The 24,758-nt window shown below is 44.9% G+C and overlaps 1 long non-coding RNA gene across 1 annotated transcript in view; it reads right to left on the bottom strand.

Moving 5' to 3' along the window:
• LOC138202130 (uncharacterized) overlaps positions 1-24,758 on the bottom strand; it is a 64,304-nt gene that overhangs the window by 5,825 nt on the left and 33,721 nt on the right. Inside the window, exon 3 of the long non-coding RNA XR_011178629.1 lies at positions 19,140-19,261. This is a non-coding gene — a long non-coding RNA (uncharacterized lncRNA). The remainder of the gene's footprint in view (positions 1-19,139; positions 19,262-24,758) is intronic.

Raw genomic sequence — 24,758 nt, 5'->3', positions numbered from 1 at the left:
AATGTGCATGCATACACACGAGTATCCATACTGCACCGTTAAAAGTGTGTGTGTGTGTGTGTGTGTGTGTGTGTGTGTGTGTGTGTGTGTGTGTGTGTGTGTGTGTGTGTGTGTGTGTGTGTGTATTGGTGCATGTAAAAGACAAGCACATGCTCATTCATCAACAAGTGTCGGAGTGCGCGTGTGGTGTGTGCGCTCACGCATGCAGCCAGTGTGTGTGTGCTCATTAATGTGTGCCCGAGACACGTCCTGAATCACACATGTATGTCATGGTGGTGCCCCGAGGGAGTGTCTCAAAGTACACTGCATTTACTGTACATTACCAGCTCAGATGGGATGGGTTTTGCATAAAGAGGAGACCGCATGTAAAGTGAGGTGAAGGTGGGAGGGGGCAGAGTGGGACCCTTTGACGAGCCACTAACAGGACTTCAGCAAAGAGATGTGAATTATTAAGGTTCGAAAGCGAAAGGGACGCAAGGCTGGTGAGGAGCCGGGGAGTCAGAGGAGGTCACTAATGCCTTTCATCCACTGCATCATACTGGCGTGGATCAACTCTACTCTCTTTTTGGGGTTTTCCATTAAGCAGAAGTCTGTATAATACCTGGTATCTGCTGCTATTTTTGGTGTCATCTCCCCCGAGGTTCAAAGCGAGCTGAGCTGACACTAAAAATGATGTGAAAGCACTGCAGGATTCTGATTCGTCAGAGAGAATCGTCACTAGAATCTTATTCACTGGACTACTTGAACTGGTGACCTGTCCAGGCTGCACCCAGCCTTTGCCCAAAGTCAGCTGGGACAGGCGCCAGCATCAGGATAAAGCAGGTAGCGATAATGGATGAACGGATGAATGGACTGCCTGATTAATGTCAACCAGCAAAACCACGACGTGGTCCACGTTCCTGTAAAGATAGTAGACACGAGTCAAGTTGAGCCGGTACCGGCAGTGGAAGAGGGGCATCATAGTGTGCTCTTCCTTAACTTGGATTATCTGCCTATTAAATGATGATGGAGGTACGCTGAAACGGACCATAGTTGGTATAATTCTCATAACTATTTAACCAAAGTAAGCTCAAATTAGGAATCCAAAGGAAACGTCTGGACAAACTACCCCGTGATATTCTTTAGCTACACAGTAAATCAGCAGCATTTAATAATGTCCTCCAAAGACTCTATAGATATCCTTTTTTATTTCACAAGTAGTTGGTCCTGGTGTATCAGTGAGTCAATGCGCACGTTATAAAAGGCCAAAAAGTGTAGTGATACATATAGTCTGTTGTCATTCACTACAACAGGACATACACGTAAACTCAAACGGTTTATACAAATAGAAAGGCTTTCCAATGCAAAAACTGTGACGCATCAAGAGAAGTAGTCACCGAAGTTTATCGAGTGAATAATTTATGAATTGGTGCCAAACCACCAACACAAACCTCTGAAATCTCACTGTAAGTCCCTCACTCTGCCATTTAGTACAGGATTGGCCAAAAACAATAATATATTATTGTTCAGATAAAAATGACTAAAAAGGCTTCTGCAATTCAAATTAATTTATCTCTACAGCAAAGATTAAGCCGTTTACGGGACAACTTTTGACACCATTACTACCTAAATACAGGGGAAATGTAAGAGAAGCGTGCCTTCAAACTATCTGACCCAACAATACTTCCACCTCAGTGCTTCTTCCACCTGTGCAGTCTCTCGACGGTCAGAACCACAGCAAGCTGATGGCGTGCGGGTGAGGGAGCAGGAGGTGGGAGCTACTCATTGATGACGGTCAGAAAAGTGTCGCGCACGAAAGCTAAAGGGTGCTAAGTGCACAGCCAGGGTGGCGAGAATCTTCGGATGTTTTGCCAAGGCCCCCCGTGGGGTGAATCCACTTGTCAGGGAAGCAGGCTGGGTGACATTTCTGCCTCACCTCAGAAAGGTCAGCCTTTAATTATCTCAAATGCCAGCAAGCACTGCACCTGCAAAAAATAAAGCCAGGGATGAGCTGTGTGTGTGTGTGTGTGTGTGTGTGTGTGTGTGTCAGGGTAAGATGGTAGCCTGCTTTCTTCACACAATAATGAGTGCGACTGTGGCTGTCCGTGCAGAACTGAACCATCTGCCCACCTGCACGCATGCATGCATATAGTCCAATAAACACACATGCACGCAGAAAAACCTTGACAAGAAATGCGCGCGCGCACACACACACACACACACACACACACACACACACACACACACACACACACACGTACGCGCACTCACACGCACACACTAACTGTGTCAACCAAAGTCAGTAAAACCTACAACTAAAGTTGCCCGCCGACCCGCCCCTTAAAAAAACCGTATCAGATGAAGACAGTTAAATCCCTGGAACACCGGCAACTTCCAGGAACGTCGGAGTAAAAATAGTCTGTTGGCAGTATAGGTAGACAGATTATAGCGCTACAGATAGAAGAGTAACACGGGCTAGTGCTTTTGCTAAATATGGCTGAGCTATGTGATGCACTGCTGAGACTGCCGTCCAATAATCAATATCAAAACGTAAGAAGCTTAAATCAGGGGAAAGGAGTATTTGCACTATTATTTCCAGTAAGAACGCAGTTGGTGACAAAGCTACAGGCATGTGTGGCATAGCATGGCACGCAGTGTTTGCTTTCAAGCGACTCACTGTAGCTATTCAGCTCGGTCAATATTTGCAGGGGGCTATGGTAACAGAAAGCTCCCATACGGGCACAAACACACTCCCGTACGCTTAACACGCAGCCACACACACACACACACACACAAAAACCAACATCTCTGCCCAGAAAATCCCACTCGTGCTCAAAGGGGGTGGGAGAGACAAAGGGCCATAGATCATCCGTGTGGACGGCGTGCAGCGAGCTCCTTGTATCCTGGTTTTTTCCGGCATTTTTCTCTCGTTCTGAGAAAACACGGAGGGCTGGTCCCTATTGTTTACACAGCTGGCTCCATGGAAAAGATTGCTTAATATGAAATATGAACAGAGTGGAGAGGTGAGAGGGAGCGAGCTGGGAAGAAAAGAGGGAAGGGAGCCAAGTGAGAGGGGTGTGGTGGCGGTGGGGTAACAGAGAGGGAGTTAAAGGCTGACTGCACTCTGGATTGGGGAGAATAGGAAGTGAGGACTTCAGATAGCGAGGGAGAGGAAAGTGACGGGAGAGGAGTTGGCGAAAACTGCAAGGAAAGAGAACCCAATATATGTTGAATCTGATGAGGAGCAAAGGCCATGCAGACAACTAAATGAGGAGCAACGAGAGAGCAAACAGAACATGAAGCAGAAAGCCCTGAGGTTTCCTCGTGGTGAGGGAGTCATGCCTCCTGCGGTCTGGGGTCTGTAGTGCATGTTATTCTTTCTCAATAGTCGCACACGGCTTCCACTCATTCAGTCCTGCCGCACCAACCATCTGGCACCGTCCTGACAATTCCCTCTTCCAGCTCTGTCACTTACCTCCTTTTAATCTGTTAAAGCCTCAGGGAATAAAGTTTCTTCAGCGTGTTATTTGGATTCGTTCTTACAAACCAGTGCGGGAGTTTCGTCTGTTTTTTTTCTCACAAAGGATAAGAGCACGTGGAGGCGATTCACAGGATCGAAATAAAAACGACTTGCGTTCTATTTGAAATTAGATATACAAAAACATAGACCCAATCAAAATATTACAATATTTATGAATAAATTCTACAGTACGACAATGGCACAATGGCCTGGGTATGACTCAAGCTGATAATCCGCTGATAACAGAAACTATCGTCCGACGTTACAAAGCAGCTCCAAGAGCAACGCAAATGTCTCTGCCAGTGTCCGGCCAACACAGTTGTTATTTTTCCCATTCAGCACGAACTTTGTTTAAAACGCAAAAGCACTTGCACCCTTCTGAGCTCCCATTGGGTGTGTTGGCCTTAAAATGAGGTGTGGTCAGGCGCAGAAAGCAATTGTGCAATTGACCAACGCACAACACAACAGCGCAGTATTTTAAGGGAACATAGGATAGCCATGCCTGCATAGGCCAGTGCACAATGCACGTACACTCACATGCTGCAGCACACAAGCGTGCAAAATATTAAAAATAAAAAGATTACAATGTGAAAAATTATCATTGTGAGCATCGATCTGCTCACAGTTCTTTCCTACAACTTGAAAAATCCACCTCTAAAACATGGCAAGCACACCAGGCTTTTAAAGTGAATGGAAGGTGACAGTGTGATTGGTTAATTTCTTGTTGTACCCTAAACACATCTATGATTAATTAATAGATTAAGTACAATCCCTTTGAACTATGCACTTGACTTTGCTTTCAGATTATCCACTGTTAAGCAATCAAAAGTGGATTTGGACGCGGCGTAAATGCATGTGCTTTAGACCGTGTGCTTACCTCTAAAACAAAGCCCTTGGTTTTTATGTTGTAGGGCTGGACTTTCCTTTCTAATTTGAATAAAATGACCATCACAATTGCCAGAAGCCCAAGTTGACTTATTGCTTCTTTGTCCCCAATAAAACCAAAAATGTAATCAGCTAACAATGATATACCACAAGCAAATATTCACAATTGAAAAGTAGAAAATTACAAAACAGTAACATCGGCTCTTAATATGGTTGAAATGCAACAGGTCTGGTTAGCAATGGTTGTTATGAAGCTCCATTTAGAGACATGAGTCTTGTTTTTTTCCTCATGACTAATAATCTGAAGGGTTAAACAAGGCTGAACTCAAACCCAATCTCCTGTATTTTGAACATTATTTTTGTGTATAAGAAACCAAAACATGAAGTACAGCACTCATAACAATTTCCAATGTGGATAATGATTATGCCAATCTTAGATAAAATGAGTTGGGCCACATTCAAAGTAGAAGAGAGTGGAGGCCATTTGTGCATGAAGGACTAGTGGTAATTGCAAAAGTAGAGAGCCCACTTCTCTGCTGATTCATAATAACACAATACACTGTTTTGTACAAGGGAAGGGAGCGTAGTCGGTCCAAAATCATGCGTAAGCACATGTATTAGCTTGTGTGTGTGTGTGTGTGTGTGTGTGTGTGTGTGTGTGTGTGTGTGTGTGTGTGTGTGTGTGTAAGACAAACTGAGGGAGAGTGGGGCGGCTCCCTCAGTCCACCTCCAACCCTGTTCCAGTTAGTGGGAGAGGCCCGACACAAATGAAGTCCATATTTCTGAGGAGGACTCCAACAGACTCCAACACCCACCACCCGCTGACACACACACACACACACACACACACACACACACACACAGTCCCTTCAGTCAAAACACTTAAATTGTCACATTTCAAATGCATAAACACAGAAGCGTACCTTTACCGAGGCATTTCCATCACTCTTTTCTCACAGGGGAACTGAACACAGCTGCCTCCAGAGGATGTTTCATTTTTCTCTCTCACACACGCTAATCCCCTGTGTGTGTCTTTTTTGTGTGTGTGCGCCTGCCGAGAACGTTTTGTCACCTTTGTGTACCTATCCAGGATATCGGGCTAACAATGTTATGCGAAAAACTTTTCAACACAGAAGATCCAGTGACACGAGAGCAAATGACGCACTAAAGCGCAGGGCCCCTTCCTGTTTATACCGCCGCTCGCCCGCTGGAGGATCAAACGAGATCTGCTCCTCAGAGCGGGTGTGCCCTCTTAACAGGGACAGTCTGTGGCTCCCACAGGCGACTCTAATGACAATACCAGACTTCTTTTCTATAAATAAACAGATTATAGTGGCATAAACAGGTAGACGTTAGCAGTGAAAATAACGAAAAAGCAATAATTAGTGTTTTTAAGTTGTAACTAAAGTGCTTTAGGGTCTACATGCAAATTTGTCTCTGCCTTTATGTAAATGTTTGTGCCTCTGAATGCACTAGTGTGTGACAGCTACTCTGTGCACCAGTGTATGCCAATATGAGTGTGTATACGCATGAACGTGTGGGTGCTGCAGTGTGAAGTGTGAATATGTTAGAATCAAGTCTTGTGTTTATACAGTGTGTGTGTGTGTGTGTGTGTGTGTGTGTGTGTGTGTGTGTGTGTGTGTGTGCAAAAAGCCAGTTTGACTCACCAGACTAAATGTCACTGTATTTCCACAGGGCTTGTTAGAGTCTTGTTTACAGAAAGCTAAATTCAATTATTTGAATGATCTACCACGGTGTGTTTGTAACTGTGTGTATTGCTGCACGGGGCTTTTGTCTGCTTTTCGTGCCGACAGTGGCTCGGTAAACAAAGGCAGACCAGTGATAAACCAGTTCATCCCACAGTACCAAACCGGGGGCTCTAGGAAATAGGCCACGGACAGACGGCATGTGGTCCATTTGTCCACAACACTGCTGCTAAAGGGTTGACACAACAAATACGATGTTTGGGGAAAAAAATACACGTGAATAAATTCAGCTAAGAATCGAACTAGGTCCTTTGAGACATCAAATATGATCCAAAAAAGTCCTGGTTGAGTTTGAGCAGATTCACGAGTGCAAAGGTTTATCAGCTGCACTGTGGTTTGTAACGCGTACAGGCAGGACTGTGGAACAGCGCTATCTCATATTCAGCGTTTTAATCTTTCACTGCGATGATCGCAGGGTAAACAGCAGAAATAATGCTTTCACGTGACAGTAATCCGTCTGCTATGTGCACTTGCATGTATTTGGCTATCATAGCCCCTTTGCCACATGAAATTACATTATGCTGCAGCAAAAGTGGAAGTGGTTGCTGTGTCATCAGAGTTCAGCAAAAAGGACACACAGCAGCTTCCTACACACTTCATTGCCAACATTTTAAAATGATTTCAAGATGCTTGACAGTTTCTGCTCGCTGCCTTTTGGAGCAGCCACAGCATAGAAATGTCTAACGAAACGTAGATTTCCCTTTGTTTCCAGCATTAAACAAAATAACAACAGTAAATGAAAATTCCTTTTATTCTATACTGAAATAGAACAACCCAACACCATCTTTGAATCCTGATCAGTTCTGCTGTAAATGTAGAGTCTTTGTATGTTTAGATTCTCCACATTATGACTGTTAACCGTCCACTCATTGACGGTGGGTTATTTCCCATATACAAGCACAGCAGTGTTGTTGTACATTAGTTAATAACTTTGCATCCAAATAATTGGACTACATTTTACATTCAAAGCCTTCACAATAACTCAAAATAAAAGTTTTACCATAATAAGCTCCATTTCCTGCAACAGCAGAATTGCAAACCTTGGAGGTCAAAGCTTTAGTGCTCACTGTCGCTTGGTAATTCTGGGATATTTTGAAGCCGTCGCTCACATTCTCACACATCTGCAGTAACTCAGCACACAGCAGTGTTTCCAGACACATCAGGAGGACATTTTCCACGTCAGCTGTGTGCTGCTGTGTGGCATCATCCACAATCCACCAGTGTGCACATGTCACATGAAAGCACCCACAACTGCTGCACATTGTGGCATTGTCTGTAGTTAACACCAAAGACCCAACTACAGTCCGCTCCATGCGTGTCACTCTTCGCCCTCCAGGGGAAAGTGCATATTTCCATAGCTCACCACAGCTGCCAACAACAGGGGCAGTATGTGGGGCAAAGTGAGATCGCTGAGAATGCTGCCGCGACGTGTTTGTGTGGTTATGTGAAACAGTGGAGTGGGAAGCAGGGGTTTGCGGGTCAGGCCAGACATGGATGAAGCGGTGGTCAGCATGCTATGACCTGTCTGGGACACATGCATGTGCCTTCCAATGTTGTGAGTGTATGAGATTGAGCTGCAAGCTGCAAGATTAAGAACATACATGAAGCAAATGCACACACTCTAACATCTGGACGGGTGAGAAACAATGCACAGATATAAGTGAAACAGATGGATTAAGCTTACTAATATGTACTGCACATCCTGCTTAGTGACAGGGTTCATGACCGCAATGACCTTTACAGCGCAGTGTGTGTATGTGTGTGTGTGTGTGTGTGTGTGTGTGTGTGTGTGTGTGTGCCTGTGTCTATAATTAAGCAAGCTACACGAAAAATTTAAAAGACAATAAAGTGGAAAAAATGAAGATTAAGACAACAGTGACAAGGAACCCACCCAACAAGAGCAAGATTGTGGTAGTCATCCTTTCCACTGCTTCTTCCCTCCATATTCTCTTTCTCACACACACACACACACACACACACACACACACACACACACACACACACACACACACACACACATGAAACAAATATCAAGCATATCCCTGCCTCCCTTCCCTTGCCTGCTCTCCAGTCATAAAACTCGCGTTTAAAAATGCATGGGCTCCATAAGCTTCTAGGCCTATCTATTAACTGTGTTATAGTGTAGCTGGCTGTAGCTGGCTGACGGCAGCCAGGGAATGCTCCTTTCCATTAAGGGGGAGAGAGCGAGGTAGGAGGAAAAGGGATGAGGGATGAGGGCAAAGACAGAATTTACTCGCTTTTCCTTTTCCCATGGCACTGCAATCTGATGCCTGGCTGTTTGGACATGTGGAAGAAAAGGGGGGGCATTGACTTCAACAGAAGAACCTGCGTGAGTATAAATACACAACTGTATTAATGAAAGACTGTTAATATGTGTGTGTGTGTGTGTGTGTGTGTGTGTGTGTGTGTGTGTGTGTGTGTGTGTGTGTGTGTGTGTGTGAGTGTGTGAGTGTACGTGTGGTTTGCACACCTGAGTGTGAGTCTGTGGCTCAGACGAATAGTAATTGATTCAAGCGTTTCTGGGAGATTTCTCCCCCCCATCCCCCCGTGTCCTTAGGCGCTCACCAGATGACTATTGATTGTTTAATTGATTGATTGACATTCGGACGACAGCGAGACAACAACATCATCACTCTTCATATGAACACCGCCAACAGCCTTCCACAATGCTTAGTGCTAGTATTTGTGAAACAGCTACATTTATGAGAAATACTGCACAGAGCGATGCAGGTTTCATCTGCATTTTTTTCACAAAGTTGTGCTAGTTTCCACTCTGGTCATTAGATATAATGGATTTGAGGAAAAACATACTTCGCAGGAGCTAAAAATAAAATATGAATACAACTTTATCTGGCAATTCATTTAACTGTGTAACCCCACTTGCCAAAGTGTCCTTGAGCAAAACTCTAAACATCGACCTACACTTGATATGAGCATCTGCTTAATGTCTCTGAATTAACATGTAAATGAGGTTTCATTGGTTTGGGTGAGATACCCGTGTGCATTTCTTTGTGCTGGTATTTTCTCCCCTCTGCAGCCCCGCCTCTCCGTACATGTATAAGTCAAACACAGACGATCAAAATTAATGAGCTAGCACCTAAAGTAGTGGTGACACTTGGGAACAAGGCTCCTGTCCCTTTAATGGACCATATAGACAATGCCTGTAGTATTTCAATTAACACACAATGGGATGACATGAAATAATGACATATAGGAAGAGTTGAGTGACACATGGGAACGAGGCCGTAACGGCAGCACCTATCCCTTTAATGGACCATCGCGGTTGAGCGTAGACAATAGGAGTTAATAGGAAATGTAAAATTATGATGTGCGCTCTGTCTAAAGGGGTGAGTGACACCTGGGAGTGAAGCTGTTACATCTTAATGCACTGCTGCCACCGGGATGAATCAGCTCTGCATATGGGAGGTGGAAACCATCTGAAGGCTGCTAATAGCAGCTGCTGTCAGTCTCACATTAACCTTGAGAACAGCCAGGGGACTGTGTTAGCCCTGCTGACCTCTCTCTTTCACACACACACACACACGCACACACACACACACACACAAAATCGCCGTTATGTCCACATGTATGTATGTATGGCTGAAGGGTGAATGTGAATGTGTGTGTGTGTGTGTGTGCGCGCACACGTCTATCCCTCTTCCTGTGTTTTAAGAGCACTATCAGTGGGATTAAATCAGTCCATCACAGGCTGTTGGGACACCATATAGGCTGTCTGTGCTGAAGTGGAATCACCTAAACCTCACCTGCTGCCCCCGGGGTGACAGTCCATGTAGACTAATAATGACACTCCAAAAGCTAATTTTCTGCGCACAGATGTGTACACACATGTTCATATGTGCTCATCAAAACCACCTTCCTACCTATTCAACTCAGAATACTGCATATATCCGTGTTAAGAAACCAGTACGCAGACCTATTTGAAATACAAAAAATAAAATCATTCCCTGACGTACAAACTGCTAATATGATAAACTAATAGAATCAGGGTTGACCTTTGCATTTTCAATCACAGAGCAAGAAGCAGGCCGATGCCCAACTGTTTTCAGTCGACTGTCACTGACGGCAGGAGACTCAGAAGGTGGAAGATAAAATGAGACAGGCCGGAGAAGAAGCAGGAAAACAAAGAAGTATTTTACAAAATCAAATTGTTGGGATGACTGCCTGGGAACGAGTGAAAGCACTATCAAGTACGCTGACCTAATTTTCTGCGAGCCTCCTACAGAGAGGCGTGGAGAAGAAATGAAGATCAACCAGAGAGAGTGCGCTGAAATCAACGTTTTCTGTGTCCATGAAGGAGGCTGAGCATCAATCAAAGAATCCACTGGTGAACTATTGGTAGAAGCAAATCCAACATCACACACTTTGAATGGAAACGGTATGACAATATAATTAAAAAAAAAAAAAAAAAAAAAAAAAAAGCCCATTCAAAACCCAGTAAAAGGACATGAAATTACCATTTTATAATCAATATCTCCATATGGAGTTCAAACTGACACTATGACTAATTGTAGACCATGTGACAGGAAGTTTAATAAAACAGCTTGGACAGATCTTGGTGCTAAAATGAGCTGTCTAGTACAGTATACGTGCAATATTAATAGCAGATGTTTTATTATAATTAAGCAAGACTGGATTTTCTTTACCATTGATACACAGTGGAGACTTTATCCTAGAAAAAAACAATGATTGGGAGTTTATATTATTGTTTTTAACCCGCAATACTTTAGATAATTTCGGCACTGGCTAAATGAACACACATTTTTGCATATCTTGCTCTAAAGCCTCCAGTTTTTAATTTTTTCTTTGCAAAGTTTCTACAGAGATATGATACTGACGAAGCATCTGATGCTCCTCAGCGCCTGCTAGATACGGCTTAATTACAGCATTCAGTTTTATTATCTAATAGTTTGTTTTTTAATGTATGCTTAGACTTAGGTTTGAGTTAAAGGTAAAAATCTTGGTTAAAATAACCAATTACTAGATTAGGGGCTGTTCAGTGTCGTAATTGTGACCATGTAGACTTGGTTAGGGGACGATCATTAAACTCAGAAACTAACACTGACTTACAGTTGAAAACGGGCCAAAGCAACGGACATCTACTATGTTCAAGTCCTACGGTTTGTTGTCCCACTCATCAACCCCGACCTCCTACCTGACTGACTTCGAGTCATTTTTGAAACCCGACTTCCTTCTTCCCCGCGTGTCATACATAAATGTTTGTTTTGGACGAAGGCTGTTGTTTTTCTGCTTCTCCACTGCACCTGCATGCCTCCACCAACCCTTATGGTCCATGAGTGAACTTAATTGCCAACTCGTGTCTTCTACTTTTCCATCTGACTGTCCGAACATACTCTGTGCTTGTGACGGTGCAAAAAGCTTTTAAAGGGCTGACATTTGTGCTTGAGTGGACAGAACACTGTGTGCAGCACTGCCTCTTCCCATCGCTGCATCCAGTCCACTTGTAGTGCCACTGTGCTACTGTGACTGGACTGGAAGGCTATTTATAGAAAGCCGCTGACAATATCCCGTCCCCAAACGGGTGTAATCGTATTATGCAGGAGGTGCTAAAAGCCTGGAGTTGGGAGAACACGTCATTGGAGGAAACAGACTGAGACACACGAGCACCGTTCGCAGTGAATCTTGAGAGCAAGAAGCTTAGAGGCAGAGCGGGAGGAGGAGGTCGAGAAAGACATGCACAGAAACTCAGCATGTGAGAGAGAGAGAAGAGAGATGGAGACGGAGGTGGGATCCTGACTAGTCAAGGGGTGACAAGGAAGGATGAGATGCAAATCATGCTGTCGGTTGGAGAGCATTAGGTTTGCTTTCGGAGGGTGCGGTGGTGGGGCAGCTTGGAAGCTCAATCGTTGTGACAGTGTTTGGTATCGGCAGCTCTGAGGGTTCAAGCCGACCACGGTGATGATAGATTGAAAGACTGAGCTTTAATCAGAATGGCGCCCGGAGCATTTTCAGGGAGGTAAACAGGTTAATCAGTCAAGCCCTCCTTCCATCCTCCCTCTCATTCTCTCCTGCTCTTTCCTCGGCACATGACCACTTCTGACACTGGCATGCCATTCGTCTATTTCCCATCAGCACCTCGCCCTCCTCCACCATGCTACCCTCATTTTCTCCTCCTACATTGCTTCACATCCTCTGCAACCAGTCAAGGGAACAGACAACCCCCCTCCTCTGCAGACCCATACTTTCAGGCGCTATCATAAGAAGAGGAACTTCAAAGCGTTCCATTTAATATCTCACAGCATCATCCGCCATAAAACTATGAGGTGGGAGGAGTGCTTTCAGCAAACAGAGACCATTCATATGCAATTGGGTTCTTGCCACTCCACTAGTCTGTGTCATGGGAGGTGGCTAATCTGTGATCACTCCATCTTTGAAAAACCTTCAAACTATTCAAAAGGAGAGAAAATAGGAGCAGCCGAGCATTATCCATTGTTTCTGCTGTCCCATGGGTCTATTTATTAAAATGTCCCTTTCTGACTCTGTCCAAGAAACAGCTAGACGTACTGGCCTGCACAGAACAACTTGTGCAATGTGCAGAACAGTGCCAAATTGCTGCACGCCTGACCACCGGACATTTTAAAACAAGCTGCGACCGTAAAAAGAGAAACCAGGAACTTAGAATTCCCACGAGTCTACAGTCTAAGCCACATTCTGTGTTTCTGTCATCCAACTCTCTCTCTCCCTCCCACACACACACACACACACACACACACACACACACACACAGAAAACTCCTTCTCTCTCTCCTCCCATGAAAAATAAACAATCAACTCTAAAGAAACACTTTGGTGAGAGTGTGAACCTTACAAAGCCTTAACAGCTCCTGCGGAGGGAGGCCACATCTAATCTGAAATTACCCACACCAGCTCTTTAACCACACTGCATTTAGGCAGTTGCTGGGACTTGGGAAGCAAGATTATATTGTGTTGTCTGGGATTCCTAACCACAGACTTTGGTGAGCAATCAACAAGGGCCGCCTCTCGCCAAGACAAACTTCACAGACGGTTGCCACTTATTTACAGGCTTAGTGGCCCGACTCCTCCGCAGCGCTGCGGAGCGTCAAACTGCTCGCCTTGATAGTCTTCGCTCTGAGCCTGGGTTGGAGCACAGATTGGGTTTGGAATGAATGCTCTTCTCGTTCACATTTGTCCAGGATATTGCAAAAGGACGCTCGTTGTGCAATACCAGTTGGGAAACACACTTAACAAGGGGCCTTGAAGGGGAACAAAGGAGGGAATGCTTATTTAGGGAGCGTGTACATGCTTTATGCTGGGAACTCACCCAACATAAAGCATGTGTCGTGTCGGTGTTATTACCTCCTACACACCTCCGATTTTGTCGTAGAAGGAATTCAGGATGTTTCGCTTGTTTGATGATGTCAGCATCCACCCTACAGTTTGAACAATATACGCCACAGGGGAAGAACTGCAGCTATTAATGATAGATCAGTGCATAACTCAAGGTGGCAGCGAGAGAGGAGGAGGATAACGTCGCCAGCATTGCCTTCATAAAAAAAATATATATACAGCAAGTCGAGGGAGCTGTGTGGGAGTTAAGAGAAAGGGGGACTGAAAAGTGCCCAAAGACAGCCATTCTGTTGTTGGGAGCTGGAGCTGGCTAACACACATACACACCCACACACCATGGGTGCCTGCATAGATGAGCCAGAACGCACGCATTCACGAACACACATCCGCACGCACAAACTTGTACACTACATGTAAACACATCATAAGCTGAACTCCTAGAGGGCCGGAAATCCCGTGTGAGTTTCCAACATCACATCCATTCTCAGGGGGATTTTATAACAGACACAATATCAAACGCGACATCTAGTACTGTAGTCTTCCATTACCAGTGGATTAGCGCTGCCCACCACCAACACCACTCCACTAGCTGCTAGTTGTTTTGTTTTTGTTTTTTATTCTCCCCCCCCCCCCCCCCCCCCCCCCCAAGGCCAGTCTCCACCTCCCTGCATTCAGTACGCACATCGTTTTAGTGAGGACACTGATTTGCTCATGCATGACTTAGGAAACCTCTGTTTCCTGTGCCTCATACAAACTCGCATACACACGTGCAGGCAGAAATCTAAGCTGATTTCGTGTTGACATCTTTGGTGCAGAGCACTCGTTGCTGTGCGTCTTCACTGCACAGCGGAGAGCTCGATAGCAGAGTAGCTTGAGATACAATGCTTTCTTATTTAGAATTTTATGCTCATGAAGTTTGTGTTTCAGCGGGCGATAGTCTTTTCTCCGAAAACACAGAAGCTATCACTATTGTATTATTATTATTATTATTATTATTATTATTATTATATATTCAAAACTAACAGCTGTCACATGAACCGAGAGATGAAATGCATTGAGTCATATGAGGGTAGATCAAAAAGTTCCTTCTGTTGTGCGTAAACGGAGCGCAGCACCACGACGTGCACGGAGCAGGGGGGGGGGGGAGCTAGAACCTTTGCAAGTAAGTGTTCGAAGTTACGTCACCTGATCAACATCAGAACCTGTGTTACCGGTGTTATTGTGACCCTTAGCATGTGGGCATTTGCATGAGCAGAGGGCGCACGTACAAATTTTGTGTCAAACTCAGAAAATCAGCAACGGAGATCCTTGAAACGCCTCAGGAAATCTATGGCAATAAAGTGACGAGTCAGGTGAGGTGTTTTGAGAGGAAGAGGGGCAGAACATCCCGGTACAAGACTGAAGAAGGTTCATCGGGCCAGGAGCGCAACCAGGTGGCTTTTCTTTGACATTCGCAGTGTTGTGCATGGGGGAATTAATTCCCGAGGGTCAGACTTTTGACAAAGAGTTCCAATCTGATGTATGTGGGAAAACATTCAGTGCAAATGAACTGAACCGTGTCCCGACGGCTCTTTGGTTTTCCAGCAATGACAACGCTGACGCTCACAGCACATTGAAAAGTTTCTTGCCTGCAACAACACCGTCGTAGCTCCCCATCACGCCTACCGACCAGATCGGGCTCGCTGCGACTTCTTTCTGTTCTGATCTTAAATGGGCACATACCGGCGGCCACAAAAACACATGTAACCGTTGTTGTTGATCAAGGGATGTAACTTGGAATACTTAGTCACCCGCTGCTCCGTGTGCATCGCGGTGCCGCGGTCTGTTCACGCACAACAGGCGCAGTCTCCCAACTTTTTGATGGCCCCTTGTATATAACAAACTCAAATTCAAACCTGTCGCATTGTGATTGTAACGAACAGCACTGAGATTTTGCTCGATATAACTTACTGGAATTTGCAAATACATAGAATGACACAGAGTTTTCCAGTGGGGACGAGGTGCTGGACACAGACACACATTCGCCCGCACCCCGTAAAGTTTCTGGAAATCTCCACGGCCTAATGAGGCATGGCAGACGAAGCCTGTCAGAGTGGCAGCCCAGCTGAAAGTGATTTGGTGCAATGAAGAGGAAAAAAAAAATCTGAGGAAACACAGAGGAGGAGAAAAGGAAAGGAAATTCCGGAGGAAGATTTACACGGCCACATCAGCCATCATTTCATCTCTCTTTATTTACCTAGATGAATTTGTCGCGACAACACAGGAGCAACGCAGACGACACCTCTTGACCCATCTACAAAAGCACAAGCGCACACACACACACACAAACACCTCCTACAGGCATTAGCCAAGATAGAGGAGGAAGGGAGCAAATTAGGGTGGGAGTAAAAGTGAATAACATGCTGGATGGAGTCAAGAGTGCTTGAGAAAAATCAGTGAAAGCAGAGAGAGAAGAAGAGAGAGAGAGGCAGCAGATGAGGCACAAATCGATTTTGTTAAAGAGGTCGAGGGAGCGATGGGCATGAAAAAGGATGAGAAAGACAAAGAGGCAGGAGGGCATGAGCGATGATGGCGAAAATGGCTTGAAAGAGAAAGTGAAATAGATAAAGGATCAAAAAGAGGGGAGGAAGGACAGAAGACATGACGGCGGGAGAGAGAGGGAGAAAGACACACCTTGTCAAAAAGATTGAGAGAGCGGAGGAGAAAATGAACAGGGAGATAGAAACAGAGAGAGGGATACAGAGAATGAATGAAGATAGAGGGAGTGAGGGAAGATGAGAGGATGCCTTATTTTCCTCCATCTCAATTTGCACAAAACTTTCATTACCACCAATTTGGGGCTGGGAGCCGTAGGCTGGACCATTAGGCGAGCCCAGCATCAATCAGCCTAATCTCCCTCCCAGGCCGCTAAATTACAGCGCCCAGTTGCTTATTAAAATTTGTCGCCCGTCTCCCAACACCCGGCACTGCTGGAGATTAGACAGGGGCCCCCAGACAAATCTGTTCCAGAGGAGAAGAGGAGGAGGAGGACGATGGAGGGAGAAAGGGAGGGAGAAAGAGAGAGAGAGAGAGTAGGAAGGAAGTACAGGGACAGAAGGAGGGGTAAAAGAGAAATGCGCTTGCTGAGACAGAGCGGATCAGAGAGGCGGACGATCATCTGGTTTGATTTATACACTCATGTAGATCTGACGTGCACACACTCACCCGCTCTACAGACGCATACATCCCATATATACCCGCACATCCCCTCCAAATGCAGTTTTCCATTCCTGTCAACACTCCCGACACACACACACACACACACACACACACACACACAACACACACCGGTACAGAGAATGCAGGGTTTGCAACGCCTCCCACTGCACACTCAATCAAACCGGCGGCTAGATAAGACACATGATGAATGGCGTAATTGAAGGCGGCGGCAGGGTAATGCTGCATCGCTCTGGGTTTGGAGGTGTGTGGGGGTGGGGGGGGGGGGGGGGGGGGGGTTGGGTGATTGGCGAGTGTGTGATTAGCCTGTAGGATTTATTGTTATTGCCCGTCTTATTAAAAAATACTAAGACTGTCTGCATCGCCTACTGTAGTGCACCTCCAGCTACAGAGTCTATATAGGGCTCTCCGCCTTGGGATGGATGAGCAGACAGCTTGGCTGCACCTATATGGATTCAGGTTAGGGCAGTGCTTTGAAGTGTGCACAGATCGCAGCAATGTGGCTGAGCTAAACTTGAAGGTTGCACAATGGAAATCTGGATGTCAAAATACTGTATGAAAACAAGCCACACACTGATTCACATCCAGGAGCCTTGAAGGAGGGGTCCCAGTACTCTTTGCTCACTTTAAGCATCAAAACAGACAGCGAGAGGAAGAGCATGACGTGATGGAGTGAGTGTTAGCCTGGAGGTCAGTGGGTAAAGGCGGGAAATAAAGCGATTCTAATTCAGGCTGCTCGGCACTCAACAAATCAAACACTCTTCTTTCTCTTTTTTTACTGTTTCTTGAGGCCTAATCTGTCTTAATCGATCCTGACTGGTGGCACACTGGGAGATGATTTCAATGAGTGAGGCTTGTGTTGCCCTTTAGACACTGCAGCCCATTTTAAACACACAAGTCTTGGGAAACCAATTACAGATTAAAATGAGCGGTGTTATTTTCATTTTGGCTCCCCAACTGACAAAAATGCTGAACTAATGTTCAAGATCGGGTGTCGCTCAAAAAGTTTTGACACTGTTACCGATACCTTGACTTTGATACTGGTTCCTGAACGATATTTTTTAAATACCAATTATAGAAGCCAAAAAGAATATTACATTCCACGATACCGTTTTAATGCAAGCTATCACTCGACGCTACAATTTACTGATGTTCCTTAAACACCTTCCATGCTATCAGTAGACGCTACCCAGCAGGCTTTGGACAAAGAAGACTCCAGTTACTGCAGCCACTTAGACAGGTATGTGGCCAAAAAAAATAGTTTGAAAAGACGATAAAACAAAATAGTAATAACAAGGAGGTACTTCAGTGAATGGCACCATAATGACTTGTGGGAAAAAAATGTATTGACTTTGTATTTCTGTGGAGCATAGTTTCCCTCAGTGCTATTGCAGCTTAAAGCACTTTGGCATTAGCCTCACTTTTCAGACTTATGTACTATTTTTCACATATATTTTTATATATGTATTATTTCAATGCCTTTTGAATTGATGGTTGACCAAAACCTGGTCTGGGAAACTGCGATGGTAATTTTGACCATTTCCTGACATTGACTAAAAAAAAAATCATGAACTGCAGCCCTGCAAACTACCGTTCACTTAAGGGACAAATAGGAAGCCTTGAGCAAAAACTACGATGTTCAAACATGATGTGGAAAACATTTCTGATTCATTTCTATTGCAGGTAAGCAACTGGAGGGAAAACCAAGGCAGTGCTCTTTTCACAAGTTAAAACGGGAGAGACGCCAGCCTTTCCCTGCTCAGCTTATCCAGAGACAAAGAGCAGAAAGCCATTTCCACCACACACTTAAAACAGATTAACTGAGAACATATACAGCCTCATACATTATGACTAGAGAAGATACACAATGCAGTGAAAGCCCACACAAATCCTTGTATTCGGTCACTGCAGAGAAACACACACACACACACTGCATGTGCTGCACACACCCTACGACCAAACTGGTGAAAGTACAGTAACTGTAAACAGTGTGGTTGTACAGAGCGTGTCCACTGTCAACACATACCGACACTGTAACCAGCCCAGGGGGAAAAAAAAACACACACACACACACACGTGTACACACTGAGCCAGCTGTGGTCTCAGGCAAAGCCCTTTCACCTGCCGTAAATACAAGAGAAAACAAAGCAGTTTCTTTGTTTGGAAGTTAAATTAGATAAATAAGATACACGGGCTGTCCGTAGGAAGGAAACTCCTTCCAAAACACTTGTCTGCACCCCTTTAGAGGGCAGTTTGAATCGGTGATGTACTGTTGTTGAGTCAGTTGGCTTTATTTTGATACATAAAACGGTGACATTTACTGCTGTTGCCGGGTGTGTGTCTGTGATTCATAAAGTGAGTTCAGCTCAGGATCTACTGCTGTATAGAGAGAGAGAGAGTGTCTACCTCGGTCGGTTGCCAGCAGCCCTGCGTGCTGCCGGTCAGACTGATTGAGTGGTGGGCCGTTCGGTCGACTGGGCTTCCGGCTGGTGGACTGCCTGCATCGATTGCTCGGACGGGTTCTTCTTCTGGCGCACGGACAGAAAAAAAAACATAGTGAGACAGATGAAGGGAGGAGGTGAGTGGAAATGAACACAGCAAGGAGAGGAAGCTGAGGAAGGAGAGAGAGGAAGAGAGGGAAGGGGGGGAAAAAAAAAAAGAAAAAAGAGGAACATTAGCTTAAATGAAAGTTTATTAGCTGTATCAGTCAGTCAAGTCAGATGGGGTGGGGGTTTTGCCCCGGGCCCTCCATCCTTCCTCTCCATCCCCCCCCCCCCCCCCCCCCACACACACACACACTTCACTCCCCTCCTTCTGCTTGCTTGTGTGTGTGTGTGTGTGTGTGTGTGTGTGTGTGTGTGTGTGTGTGTGTGTTTGTGAAGGGAGGGGTTTCGGGGGGGTGGCAGGCATGACGGGAAAACATTAGGTTGTTGGCGAGTCGCCTGTACACCAGCCAGTAATTGGCTTGGGTAATGGTCATGTCCAGACAAATGGTGTAGGCCCTAACCGCGTTACGAGCAACCAACTGCTCCGCCTGTATTCACAGTGTAAGAGCCAGCACTGCTCGGATACCAAATGGCTGCGGCGGGTGTATGTGTTTGTGTACGAGACGCAATGATTTACTGGGACACAGCAGATTTTTTTTTTCTTCTCCTTTCAACTCGCAGCCATCGTCTTGTGCGCGGCCTGCGAACGAGATTCATGACTTGTTTTGCGTCCTGCGTGGGAGACTGTGTTGTGATAAGGAGGAAAAAGATGGCAGCACGAGCGCCGCTCACCTCCAGGGACAAACCAACATCTGCTGTGTCCTCCAAACAAGTGACAGATAGGATATAAGCAGGGAGACAGACGGCCGTAAAGACAGACAGACAGACAGACAGACAGACAGACAGACAGAAAGAAAGAAAGAAAGAAAGAAAGAAAGAAAGAAAGAAAGAAAGAAAGAAAGAAAGAAAGAAAGGGAAGGAGGGAGGAGGAGGAGGGAGATGACAAGAGAGAGGGAGGAAGAGGATAAGTTCCATTTTTCATCCGTCCCTCCCTCTGCTCTGCATCACTTCGCCTTCCGTCTGACGGCAAGCTGAGCCACTAATGTCCATTGTGTCTGGATGGGCTGCAAATGCGAGCGAGCGAGTGTGTGTGTGTGTGTGTGTGTGTGTGTGTGTGTGTGTGTGTGTGTGTGTGTGCATGTGCAATGTGTGTGTGCATGTGCAATGTGTATGTATCTGTCTGTCCTTCTGTTGATGTTATGTGAGTGAAAATGAAACGTATACGCTCCTACAGCAGCTATGCAAGCTCAATAACATGCATATATGGTTAAAGCTGTGTGTGTGTGTGTGTGTGTGTGTGTGTGTGTGTGTGTGTGTGTGTGTGTGTGTGTGTGTGTGTTATGGCAGCCCCTCAGCCATCCAGCTATCATCTCCTGCCAGACAGGCCCCACCAAGCCGACCCAGCTGGATAATGAGATCCATTATGATTTACGTGCCAAGAGGACAGCCAGACAGAACAAAGACATGTACACACACACATACACACACACACACACACGCGCACACACACACACACACACGCACGCACGCACATGCACACACACACACACACACACACACACACACACACACAACACACACAGAGTTCGATGTACATGTCCGTGTGTGTATGAATGTGGGCTCTCTATCTTGTACTGTATGTGCTGATGTGTGCTGCCACTGTTTCATATTTCAGTTTCTTTTCTGAGTGTGAGTGTGTGTGTGTGTTAGCCGTGTTAGTTGCCTGTAGGGCATCCTGCAGTGGCTCCTCTTTCAGTCTGCAACTCGAGAACTCAGAACATTTCTCCCTCTCCATCTTTCTCTCTCCCTCACACACACTTTCTTTCCTCATCTACCTCTCACCTGAAAAAGAAAACTCACTGAAAGATAGGGAGTTCCAAGCACAGCAGCCTCACTCCATCTCTACTCTGTCTCTTTCTCTCACGCGCACACACACACACACACACACACACACACACACACACACGGCTCCAGGGCCTTGCAGGTAGAAAGCAAAAAGGTGAAGATTAGAGCTACGTGCTGCATCAAAAAAAGAGACCACATATGCTCACCCTGATTGATCAGTTACTTCTGCAGCACACTGGAGCTCCAGCCCGGGATTTGGCTGTTCAGAGGTATTCAATGCTTATGTGTGTGTGTGTGTGTGTGTGTGTGTGTGTGTGTGTGTGTGTGTGTGTGTGTGTGTGTGTGTGTGTGTGTGTATGTGTGTGTGTGTGCATGTGTGTGCGTGCGCAAGTGTGTGCTGGGATTTGTTAGTGGAGAGCTGAAAGTAGCTGTCAAACACATTTTGGGAAAGGAATAGCCCATTGCTTCATTTCACTTATTGGGAATGGGGGTAGGGGAGTATAGTGTTCAGCTGAGAGGAAGAAGAGGAGGAGGAGGAGGAGGAGGAGGAGGAGATCAGGAAGGGTAGTTCTTCAGGGTAGGCTGAAGCTGTGGTGGTCAGGCTCAATTTTATAACCATAAATGATGTTATAGTCAAGGCTGATGCTTTCATGGTGATACACTCTGAGCAACATTATCAAAATAAGTCCTGAAAAGACATCAACTATTAGCTGAAGCAGCGGATCAGTGTTAATAAAGAATTAAATGAGTAGTATTTTAGCTGTTTTGTGTCTGTTCAGGCATCGTGGGCACCACTTTTTGTGCTAATGGCCCAGTTCCTCTTTTGTATATTCAAAAGAGAAAATGTTAAACACATGACTTCCACTGTTCAAACAAACTGTGTTAGCTGACTATAAGATGACTCATGGTTGCTTCATATCAGACACTCAGAAAACAGAAAATCAAGCATTCACGGCTGCAACCATCTATTTTTCCCTCGTTCATCCACCGAGTTTTCCAGTCATAAAACATCCGAAAATTGCAAATATCCCTGCAACAGTGTGCACGAACTTGAGGTGATGTCTTGGAATTCCCTTTATTGTACAAGCTAAAAGCCACAGACTTTCTGTTTTAATGATTTTTAGGGGCAGTGATTCTAATGGTCAATATTTTGGTAAAAACATTCAATTTATACATTCAGCTCACAGACCTACACGAAGGAAAGCCGGGGATTAAAAGCTGCAGTTGTAAAGTGGGCGCACACACCAGCAGAATGCAAATGAACATGCCATGAACATTCACAGACTTAAAAAAAAAAAAAAAAAAAAAAATCTAAATTTTATATTTTCCTCTTTCTCAAACTCTCTTTCACACTCACAGACAGCTCCCTCTGAACACAAGGCACAAAAAAACAACGACGGGATTCTCTGTTGTTCATGAAGTGCTCGAGTGACGCCAGCTCAATTAGAGGCCTAAATGCCAAGAATCAGACTACGAAGAGATGAAGAGAGTTTCAAAGATGGAACAATGAGGGCACTGGGCAGTGGCGAGGAGGAGGAGAGCACGACAGGCCACAATGAGGAAATTAGGGCAAATGGACAATACGTAGATCTCCAAAAGGAAATGGCAAATGACAAGAAAAAAAAACACGTCGAAGCAAAAAAAAAAAAAAAAAGGGAATGAGGCGCAAAAACAAGGAAAGAAGATTGAGGCTGTGAATGTGGTGGAAGAAGAGCCGAAGACTCGGCAGAAAGAGATTAAAGCCGGCCACAGACACAAGCAGGACTATCATCACCTACACATATACACACATACACAACACATATACGCACATACACAACATAAACACACACACAATCCTCACTGGTATGTATTTCCATCATCAAATGTGATCAGAGCTACTGTCCGCAAGCCAACATTCCCTCAACCGTGATAACCCCTGTTGGAAGGCACGCACGCACACGTGCACGTGCGCGCACACACACACGCACACGCACACACACACACACGCTTCTCTACGAGCGAATACTGAACTCAGAGAAGGATCCAACATGTCTAATAAATTTAAAAGGTCAAATAAATTAAACAAACATCAAAGTGAAGGAGTCTTGTGAAGACTGCTGCAGCGGCTCCACGAAGACCGTTATAATTCCGTATTGTTTTTTTTTATTTAAAGGATTATTTTAGGTTTTTTTTCCACAACTCGGATGTTATATAGCTCTGGTACTTATTTCTGCTGCTAATAATTACATAGTAATCACCAAGTTAATTGCCGAAAGCGGCGAAAGCGGCCACATCACAAAAAGGACGTTTCAGTTATTTTATGCAGATGATACAGTTCTGTGTTGCTTTTCTAATATTGCACACATCAGCCACAGAAATCCTACAACAAGCCTTCAACAAACTGAAATATGATATATTTTTTTTTTTTTATTGACACTTTAACTGGGTACAATATTGAGAGGGTCACGGAGTATAAATATCTTGAAGATAATGATGATAAAACTATTCATCAGACAAGTCTGAAATCGCTCCTGCTTTCACAGCAGCAACATTTTTTGGATCAGAAAGAATTTCAATATTGACAAAAACAGATTCACACAATTAACGGAACTCAATGATCAAGTCCGTTCACTTTACATTTGATCTGGTTCAAAAGACAATATTCAATTTTACGATTGGTATTTGGCTGGATCGGAAGCGTCGTTTTTCAGCAGATTTTGACAAAAAAAAACGATCTTTGTACAGAATAAAGAAAACTTTCCAACATTCAGTAGGAAACAGATAATTGAGGCTTTTGTCTTGTCTGTTTTGGATTATGATGATGTTATCTATGGACACGCCTCTGCTTTACTCTTGAACACTTCGACTAATTTCAACACTCTCACGCCATAAGCTCCATTGCCGGCAACAGCTATTCCACTCATCGTGGCATCTTGTCCCAAAAGGTTCGGTGTTCATCTCAAACAGTACGACGAGATGAACAATTATTTCTATTTATTCATAAAATCCTCACTGGCAACTTGCCATTTATATCAATTCCTTATTTAATTGGTCCAACACTCATTTACATAGTAATTGGTTGATGCTCGAATTCCTGCGTGCTAATCCCGGGAGCTTCTACGCTGCTCGCAAAGGACTCTGGCCTTAAATGGAACCGATGTTAAATGTGTTGTTTTGGAGCACGTTTTGGTTTTCTACGGTGTATTTATTCTGTTCTGAACTTTAATCTCGATATCACTGGAAAGGAGAGCATGCTCTCTGACTCCTTGAGCTCGAAACAAAGTTTGAACGAAAGTCAGACGAGACGAGGAACACAGGCTTTCAGGTGATTTGCAGTTGCAGTTTTTTGCCATGTTCCTCGAACCCGTCTGACTTTGTTGCAGGAATGTCGCGGTGTTCCTACGTTTCCTCATCAACGTTTGAGTATGATGAGCTTAAATGAGCTTATGCGGCTAAGCTAACACATTCAAGATGACCATGGTAATGGTAATTGTCTTTGTTCGATGTCACAGTGACATGCCGTAACAAAGCACTGTGAATGCCATTCCATTGGTCTTTCATCCGAGGAGGTTGGAGTGTGGGTGGGCCCGTGCTGCAACTCAACCTCTTCCCCTGCAGATATCACCACCGTTCTCTTGTGTGTTTACAGACA

The sequence above is a fragment of the Embiotoca jacksoni genome, unplaced genomic scaffold, assembly GCF_022577435.1.
Source record: "Embiotoca jacksoni isolate LCO1_2020_lvr unplaced genomic scaffold, fEmbJac1.0.p SCAF_20, whole genome shotgun sequence".
NCBI lineage: Eukaryota > Metazoa > Chordata > Actinopteri > Embiotocidae > Embiotoca > Embiotoca jacksoni.
The sequence above is the reverse complement of the archived record's forward strand: the minus strand, read 5'-3'. Positions and strand labels throughout refer to the sequence as shown.